Genomic DNA, 9594 nt, shown 5'->3' with positions numbered 1-9594 from the left:
CTTTTTCAGTGGCTTTTTCTTCTTCTTTTTCTTTCTTTTTCATGGCCAAAGATATTTATTCATCAAGATCCATAGACAGTATTCAAACTTCTACACAAAATTGATAATTCTACACTCAATTTCCAGTGATCTGACTGAACAATCAAGCATGCATACCGCCACTTAATTCTACTTTATTTGTCACTAATTGAGCCAAATTACTTTTGTTCAAACTTTTCTTTTATTTTTGGAAACAGAACAAGCATGGCAAGCATTTGTTTAAGAAGGTGGAGTTATATCCAAACATCTAGGCATTCACTTTATTTAAAGCAGTAAACCAACACTCATACTAAAAACTTCACATTAAAACTTAAATGACTTAATGAAAGAAAGCTCATAAAGACAATTCACAAACTATCATTTGATTATTAAGGAACGAGACCACCTCTTATTTATTGCTTGGTTCTTCTTGATTCTTGGGATCCTGCTTCTTCTTGCTTCTTACCTCTTTTTGACCACTTGTACTTCCTTTGTCTTTTCTTATGAGCTTTTTCCAGAATCCAGCCTTTTTCATTGTTTCTTCCACTCCTTTTTCAAGGACCATTGCCTTGTTTATTTCTCCTTCTTTCCTCCCTTTGAAATACTCATCAAAAGCTGGGAATGCTGGGTCCATCTTGTGTAGATGTTCCCCTATGTAGTTAAGCTTGATTTGAGAACTGATGTTGTAATCAGCTTGAACTGAGTATCTTGCATTCTGCAAAGTGGTGGCTTCCTTGATTGCCAAGATATTGGCATCTTGGTGTTGGCATATGTGGCTGAGGGATTCCTGTAATTGTAAATTCTGTTCCCTTTGCAGATCTAGGAATCTTGATTCAAAGTTCCTTTGCATATCCATCATTTTTAGGTGAAAGTCCTCTTGTCTCTCCTGAGACCTCATGTATTGTTGAGACATCCCTTCTATGATTTCCTGCATTCTGCTCATATCCACGGGGTCTTTGGGAACTTGTTGCCTTCTTTCTGGAATTCCTTGCTCTTCTTGCTCTTCTTCTCCTTCTTCTCCTTCTTCTCCTTCTTGCTCTGCTTCTGCTTGTTGCCCTTCTTCATTTCTTCTTTTTGTATGTCTTGGAGCAATTGGGCCAAGAGTCATTCTGTACGCAGTTATGGCCATTCCAGGATATAGCCAATTAGGTCTTTCATCTTCAAGTGGTACTTGGGCATCGATGCATAGTCTAATGATGGTGCTAGGGAAGTGGAGCCAGGAGTCATGGTCACTTTTCTCACTAAACTCTTGTATCTGTTCAGCAATGAGTTTATGAACTTTGATCTCCCCTCCCACCATAATGCAATGTAGCAAGATGGCTCTTTTAGGGACTATTTCTGAAGAGTTTGCAGTGGGTAGGATGGATCTCCTAACTATTGCATACCACCCTTTAGCTTCAGGTGTTAGGTCTCCCCTTCTCAAGACTCTTGGAGCCCCTTTTGTTTTTCTCACCCATTCAGCTCTGATGGCACAAAGGTCTTCAGCAATAGTCGAATAGTCAGGTTCTCCTATCATCCTTTCCTCATAACTTGCTTGGCTGAAACGTATGTTTTTTAGGCCAAGAGTTTTCATGATTGCTTTGGGGCTGAAGTCAACTTCCACCCCTCTCACATAGCTTTTGTATGTGGGTTCCACGGTTGGATCCTCCCTCACTACATTTGCATAAAACTCCTTCACCAGGTTGATGTTGATTTTAGTGATTGGCTTAGTCAAGAGCTCCCACTTCCTCTTTTTGATCTTCTCCCAAATACCTGGAAACTCATCCTTTTCAAGGTCAAAGGGAACCTCAGCTAGTACCCTTTTAGGTCTCATCCATTCGGCTTGAATCTCATGGAAAACTGATTTGTATTTCCATGCATCAAATTCCCTTTCCTCCTCCATTGGCTCCTTATCCTTTCTTCTTTTGTGGCTAGATGAGGCTGCCATTGGTTCCTTAGTTTTGGCAAGTGACAAGCTAAAGTTGACAAGGTGAAGTAAGAAAGTGTTGTTAGAAGTGTGGTGAGGTTGTTTTCGGCAAGAGATGGTTATGCTATGATGAAAGAAAATATGCAAGAAGGAGATTTGGTGGTGTGGAACTCGTTCCCCATGTGGTTCTTTATAGTGCATGCAAGTGAAAAATGGACGCTAGGGTGAATTGTGAAGTATGGCTTGATGGTAAATATATGAATTAGGGAGAAGGACGAATAGCTTTTCACTTTCTTGGAAGTATTCTGGGTGCATTAGGTTGTACATGTAGCTATCTTTTCATGCAGAACTTCCTTTTCCCATGTGTTAGTTTCAAAGACTTGTGAACTTTCTTTTTGACCAAGAACCGTACCTCCCCCCTTGTCTTCTTCCTCCATTCTTATCCTTCCTTTTGTACCTGCACAAACAAACAAATGTGCTATTATTTTTCGGTCCATGTGAATAATGAATAGTATTTGCACATGTTTTTCATTCTTTTTGAATTGTAAATCAATGATTGACTAAATGAGCTTATAGCCGTGACCTTTGTATGTATTTACACTTATTATTGGACACCAAACTTAGTGTTTGGTAATGTCTCCTGATAACATGAAATCCATGTTGGTTGTCCTTAATAATTGTGCATAATTCTAATAAATCATAGTCACTTTGGCTCTTTGATCCTAACAATTTTTTTACTACCTAAAGTAATTGAAATCAAAGTATTAAAACATGCAAATGGTATACTTGTCATGAATTTCTGAATCCAAAGGAACTTCTTGCTTTTCATTAACTGTGTTCAAAAGGAACACCAAACTTAATGTTTGGTTGTGCACCTTGAAAGATTGAATACAATTTGAATAAGAATTGGGGGTGCCTTCAGGTACACCAAACTTAGAGACCAATTGTATTTTACATGCAATGTTTAGTGCACCTTATCAACAGTTGTTCTGAGAATTCAAGTTCATGCATAAGAAACCATGCTTTATTAGATGCAGAGCAAAACAATAAAGAGTAAGGATACTAAAACATGGGTTGCCTCCCATGAAGCGCTTCTTTAACGTCACTAGCTTGACGGTTGTCCCTTGTTAGGGTGGATTGTAGTGCTTGATGTCCTCTCCTCTCACTATGGAAACATCCCCATTTGATTCCTTCATGATTTCCAAATGTTCCATAGAAAGAACTTTCCTGATTGTGAACACTTGAGGGAGCTGGGAAGGAATGGGTTTGAGGCCAGGTGGGATTGGCAAATAATGACTTGGTATCACTTTATCTCCCGGAGAGAAACCTTCAGTGGGAATTTTCTTGTTTCTCCACCCTCTTGGCGATTTCTTTACAATTCTTCCCTCTCTCTTGAGGATTTCTTCATTGACCCTTATGCTAGGAGGACACTTCTGATCTGTTTCTATTGATTCTTGTGGCTTTAACTCTTGTAATTCTTGTTTGCCTTCAAAGGATTGTTTTAGAATTTCAGCTGCTGAATTGCTTTCCTCCAAACACAGATTGCTATTATCATCCTTAGGCTTTTCAGGTTCTGGTTCAGGCTCAGATGCAGGTTTAAAAACATGGAAAATGAGCTGTTCATCATGTACTCTCAAAATTAGCTCTCCTTGTTCTATATCTATGAGCGCTCTAGCAGTGGCTAGAAATGGCCTTCCCAGAATGATAGGGTGTAGGTAGCTTTCCTCCATGTCCAAAATGACAAAGTCTGTGGGGAAAAAATAATTTCCCACTTTCACCAGCACATTCTCAACTACCCCTTCAGCTTGCTTTTGAGTTTTGTCAGCCAGTTGTATGATTACATCAGTAGATCTCACCTCATTCAGTTGTAGCCTCCTCATAAGAGTCAGAGGCATCACATTTATGCTAGCTCCTAGATCACAGAATCCTCTGTCAATTTTTGTTTCCCCTATGATGCAGGGGATATGAAAACTTCCTGGGTCTGTTTTCTTAGAGACCATATCCTTCTTGATGAGTGCACTGCATTCTTTGTTCATTATTACAGTTTGTCCGCCCTTCAAAACTCTTTTCTTGCTCAGCAATTCCTTCAAATACTTGATATGTGTAGGCATCTGCTGGAGGATCTCAAGAAAGGGAATATTGATGTGGAGAGACTTAAATGTCTCTAAGAACCATAAATATGTTTTCCCTTTTTCACCTCCTCCTAACCTCTGAGGAAATGGTGCTTTTGGTTGGTATGTTCCCAGCATGCCTTCCTTTTGCATTTCCTTGGCTTGCTCAGTTTCACTTTCCTGCTTAGCTTCTTCCACACCTTCTTTCAAGATTTCTGGCTCCTTTTCTGAGGGTCTGATTCCTTCTTCTTCTGAGACTTCCTTCAATATGGTGATGGCCTTGCATTCTTCCCATCTCACTCCCTTTTGTTCCCCCTTAGGATTCTTTTCAGTGTCACTAGGGAACACTGCAGTTGACTTGGGGGCCTGTTGAGATAGCTCTCCTACTTGAGACTCCATCCACTTGAGTTTTTCACCATGGCTCCTTAAGGTCGATCTCACATCTTCCCTAAAGCTTTTCAACTCATTTATGTCCTGACCCATGTTTGCTAGTATTCCTTCTATCCTGTTTAATTGATCTTGAAATTGTTGGCTCGGATTAGGTTGGGCAGGTTGATTATTTTGGCCATGATATGGTGGTTGGGAGTAAGTGTTTTGTGTGGTTTGATATGATCTTTGGTTGGAGTTTTGGTATGTGGAATTGTTATGTTGGTTGTGGTTGTAGGGTTTGTGGTTTTGTGGTTGGGTTTGCTGGTTTTCCTACCCAAAGTTTGGGTGGTTTTTCCATCTTGGGTTGTAAGTGTTGGAATGTGGATCATATGATTGCTTTTGTTGGTTTCCCACATAGTTGGCCTCTTCCCAATCACCTCCTTCAATGCTTACTTCCTCTTGATCTTGTGTGTGTATTGCAGCCACTTGATTTGTGTCTAATTTCCTGGTGAGCTCTGCTAGTTGCTTGGCAAACACCTTGTTTTGGGCTAGAATTGTATCAACATGGTTCAGCTCCATGACTCCCTTAGTGTTGTGCCTTTCTGAAGCATAGTAGTACTCATTCTCAGCCACTGTCTCAATCACTTCAATGGCTTCTTCCACAGTCTTCTTCCTGTTCAATGAACCTCCTGATGAATGGTCTACAGCCTTCCTTGATTCATAAGAGAGTCCATCATAGAAAATATGCAATTGCACCCAATCATGGAACATGTCTGGTGGGCATCTCTTTGTCAAATCCTTGAACCTCTCCCATGCCTCGTAGAGAGTTTCACCATCTTGTTGTTTAAAAGTCTGAACCTCAGATCGAAGCCTATTGACCTTTTGTGGGGGGTAGAAACGTGCCAGAAACTTGCTTTCCACCTCATCCCAGGTTGTTAGGCTCCCCCTTGGGAATGATTTCAGCCACTTAGCTGCCTTGTCCCTAAGTGAAAATGGGAACAAGAGCAGTTTATAGGCATCTTCCTGAACTCCATTGGACTTCACAGTGTCGCAAATTCTCAGGAATTTTGTGAGATGTTGGTTTGGATCTTCATTAGCACTCCCACCAAATGAACAATGATTCTCCACCAGTGATATTAGCTGTGGTTTGAGTTCAAAATTGTTGGCCTGAATGGGTGGTTTCTGAATGCTGCTACCACAATTCCTAGAGGTTGGGTTTATGTATGAACCAAGAACCCTCCTCTCGGGAATGGCATTGTTTCCATCAGCTCTCTCATGGTTGTGAACTTCTCTATCCATGTTGAGATCTAGAGCTTCCTCAAAATTGTCCTCAGATTCTCCTTCAGATTCTTCTTCTCCCAGTACTCTCTTCCCTCTTGCTTCCCTTCTAAGTCTATGAAGGGTCCTCTCTGGTTCGGTATATGGAGGAGTTGATATCTCTCCTCTCCTACCTGTCATACAAGAACACACCACAAGCAACAAACAAGTGGAATACTCTTGGTTAATGGAAGAGTATGGTTAGAGCAGTTGAGGAATTAATTCAAATAGTTAGTGGGTCAGTGAGTTAGTTGCTTGAATTGAAAGGCATAAGAAGAAAAAGCAAATAACAGAGTGCAGAAATTAAAATTCAACAAGTAACTTGAACTAAATTAACAAAACAAGAAAATGCTCAATCTAGTTAACTTCCAATTTGAGAATTGTCAATCGAAAACCAATCCCCGGCAACGGCGCCATAAACTTGATGCTGCATAAACTTGATATGCTACGATTTAGGAAATTGCACGATCGGCAAAATTCCTTCCGGCAAGTGCACCGGTTATCGTCAAGTAAAAACTCACAATAGAGTGAGGTCGAATCCCACAAGGATTGGTTGAGTGAGCAATTCGGATTAGAAGTATGTTCTAGTTGAGCGGAATCAAGATTTAGATGAGAACTGCGGAATATAAAATTGCATGAATTAAAGAGCGAGAAGCTAAATTGCTGAAATTAAAGGGATGGGGGTGATTGCATGAATTTAATTGCAGAATGTAAAGAGAAAGTGTAGATCAGAAATGGGGAGTTCATTGGGTGTTAGGAGATATTGAGATCTCCGAATCAAAACATTTTTATCTCTTCCTCAACCAATGCATTCATTGAATTTTGCTTGGCAATTTTATATGATTGGATCCCAATCCCTTGGCTCACCAATTCTCTCTAAAAACAAACAAATTCCCAATCCCTTGGTTTAAATGTTCATAAGAAGAGATGATGCTCGATCACTGATTATACCACACAGTTTCATGAACCACAATTTGGTAGGATTACATGTCACAATATCCATCCAAACCCCAATTCAATTCACTGTGAGAAAGCTTCTCTAGCATGAATCCTCCATTCCTTTCCCAAGGTTCCGAAGGATTCCAAGTATGGGTAGTTTCTTTCCCAAGACAACTACCCAATGGAGTTAGATCGAGAAGCTTTCTAACAAAATTCAAGAGAAAAGATTGAAGAAGAAGATAAAACTATTATTGATTCATTGAATTACAATAGAGCTCCCTAACCCAATGAAAGGGGTTTAGTGAGTCATAGCTCTGAATTCAATTCCAAAAAGATGAAAAATTCTCCAGTGTCAAAAAGTTCTAACTAACTTCAATTCTATCCTATTTATACACTTTCTAAATTGAGCTTCTGTTGTGTTTCTTGGGCTTTGAGGCCTTTCCCTGATTTCCTTTTGCTTTAGGTTTATGGTCCATAATCCTGATGAGGCTGTGATCCAATTCTGTAACATTCATTGAGCAAACTTAGTGATAAACAAGTAATGACACGAGACTCAACAAATTGATGTTCCAGACTCATCAATTCTTCAGGCCCAATCCCATAAACCATGATATTCAATTGGGTTTCATACCATAATACGTTTAAGTTGAAGTTTGTGCTCAAATGCTAACTTAAACTTCAATATACTTGGCCCAGAAACCCTTTCAAAAAGTGGCGTTTAAGTTGAAGTTTAAGTTTCAGTTTAAGGTTAAACTGAAACTTAAACGTGGAAATGGAAGAAAGCAACTATGGAGTGTGGTATGGTCGAACATGTTTAAGCTTTAGTTTAAGGTTAAACTAAAGCATAAACGTGGAATTAAAGAAAGCAACCCTGGAGGCAATTTGTGGTCGAACACGTTTAAGCTCCAGTTTAAGGTTAAACTGGAGCTTAAACGTGGGAATGAAGAAGGTAGCCCAGGAGTGTGAATGTCGAACACGTTTAAGCTCCAGTTTAACCTTAAACTGGAGCTTAAACGTGGAAATGGCTTCCTGGTGCATAATGTGGGTCGAACACGTTTAACCTCCAGTTTAAGGTTAAACTGGAGGTTAAACGTGGAAATGCTCCCTTGGTGCTATTCTCCTTCTGGCGTTTAACTTCCAGTTTAAGGTTAAACTGGAGGTTAAACGCTAGTTTCAGCATTTCTCAACTTTCATGATTCTGGCGTTTAACTTCCAGTTTAACCTTAAACTGGAGGTTAAACGCCAATTTCAGCTTTGGTGCATTTCTCATTTTGGCGTTTAACTTCCAGTTTAAGGTTAAACTGGAGGTTAAACGCCACTTTCAGCATTATATGGCTTGGCAGTTTAAGTTCCAGTTTAAGCTTAAACTGGAACTTAAACTCCACATGTGATCTTCAAGCTTCCTTTATTGATTTTGTTGCTTCCTTGCCTAGCCTCTTCTTCCCTGAAATCATCCAAACAATTGCATCAAAGTCTTGCAAAATTTCATGAGAAATCTTACATTCATAGCATTCAAGTAATATAACTAAAAACTCATGGAAGTTGCATCAAAATTATACTGTTTGGATGATTCATTACTTTGTTGTTCATTTAACCATTCTTGGTTACTTTAAGCTCAAGAAAATGCATAAAACAACTAAAACTAACAGAAAAATGCTAGTGAAACTAGCCTAAGATGCCTTGGCATCAAGGAGTGAGTTCGGATTTTTGGATGAAGAGAGGTGAAGAGAAGTGTTAGTAAATAAATAATTAAAAAGAATAAGAAAAGAGAGGGAGAATTCGAAAATTAATTTTTGAAAAGGAGTTAGTAATTTTGAAAATTAAAGATAAGATATGATTAAAATTAAAATTTAAAACAATTAAAAAGAAGTTTTGAAAAAGAGAGAGGTATTTTCGAAAATTGAAGAGGGAAAAGTAGTTAGGTGGTTTTGAAAAAGATAAGAAACAAACAAAATGTCAAATAGTTAGTTGAAAAAGATATCAAAATCAAATTTGAAAAGATTATAAGATAAGAAGTTAGATAAGATATTTTGAAATCAAATTTTGAAAAAGATAAAATTTTTGAAAAAGATATGATAAAAGATAAAAAGATTTAATTCAAAAATTTGAAATTACTTACTTCACCAATAAGAAACTACAAGATAAGATTCTAGAACTTAAAGATTGAACCTTTCTTAACAAGAAAGTAACAAACTTCAAATTTTTGAATCAATCACATTAATTGTTAGTGAATTTTCGAAAATATGATATAAAGGTAAGAAAAAGATTTTGAAAATATTTTGAAAAAGATTTTTGAAATTTTCGAAAAATAGAAAAAAATGAAAAAGATATAATTTTTGAAAAAGATTTTGAAAAGATAAGATTTTTAAAATTGAAAATTTGACTTGACTTGTAAAAAACAACTAACTTTGAAAATTTTTGACTAAGTCAACTCAAATTTTCGAAAATTTGGAGAAAAATAAGGAAAAGATATTTTTTTGATTTTTGAAATTTTAATTATGAGAGAGAAAAACATAAAAATGACTCACAACATAAAAATTATGAATCAAAACTCATGATGCATGCAAGAACACTATGAATGTCAAGATGAACACCAAGAACACTTTGAAGATCATGATGAACATCAAGAACATAATTTTGAAAAATTTTTGATGCAAAGAAAACATGCAAGATACCAAACTTAGAAATCTTTAATGCATGGACTCTAACAAACAAAAAATGCATATGAAAAACAACAAACAACACAAAATAAGAAACCATCAAGATCAAATAAGAAGACTTGTCAAGAACAACTTGAAGATCATGAAGAACACCATGAATGAACTAATTTTTGAAAAATGCAAGAAAAAATTTTAAAAGCATGCAATTGACACCAAACTTAAAAATTGACTCAAGACTCAAACAAGAAACACAAAATATTTTTTTATTTTTATG

The 9594-nt window shown here is 37.5% G+C and overlaps 1 non-coding gene across 1 annotated transcript; it reads left to right on the top strand.

Annotated features, from left to right (window-relative positions):
• Nucleotides 1–5173: 5173 nt before the first annotated feature.
• Nucleotides 5174–5277, top strand: LOC130953644 (small nucleolar RNA R71). Its single transcript, XR_009075806.1, has one exon. It is a non-coding gene; the product is annotated as a small nucleolar RNA R71 (small nucleolar RNA).
• The last annotated feature ends 4317 nt before the right edge of the window (nt 5278–9594 follow it).

Source organism: Arachis stenosperma, chromosome 9 (assembly GCF_014773155.1).
Source record: "Arachis stenosperma cultivar V10309 chromosome 9, arast.V10309.gnm1.PFL2, whole genome shotgun sequence".
Classification (NCBI taxonomy): domain Eukaryota; kingdom Viridiplantae; phylum Streptophyta; class Magnoliopsida; order Fabales; family Fabaceae; genus Arachis; species Arachis stenosperma.
Note: the sequence above shows the minus strand (reverse complement) of the source record. Positions and strands in the feature narration are given on the sequence as shown.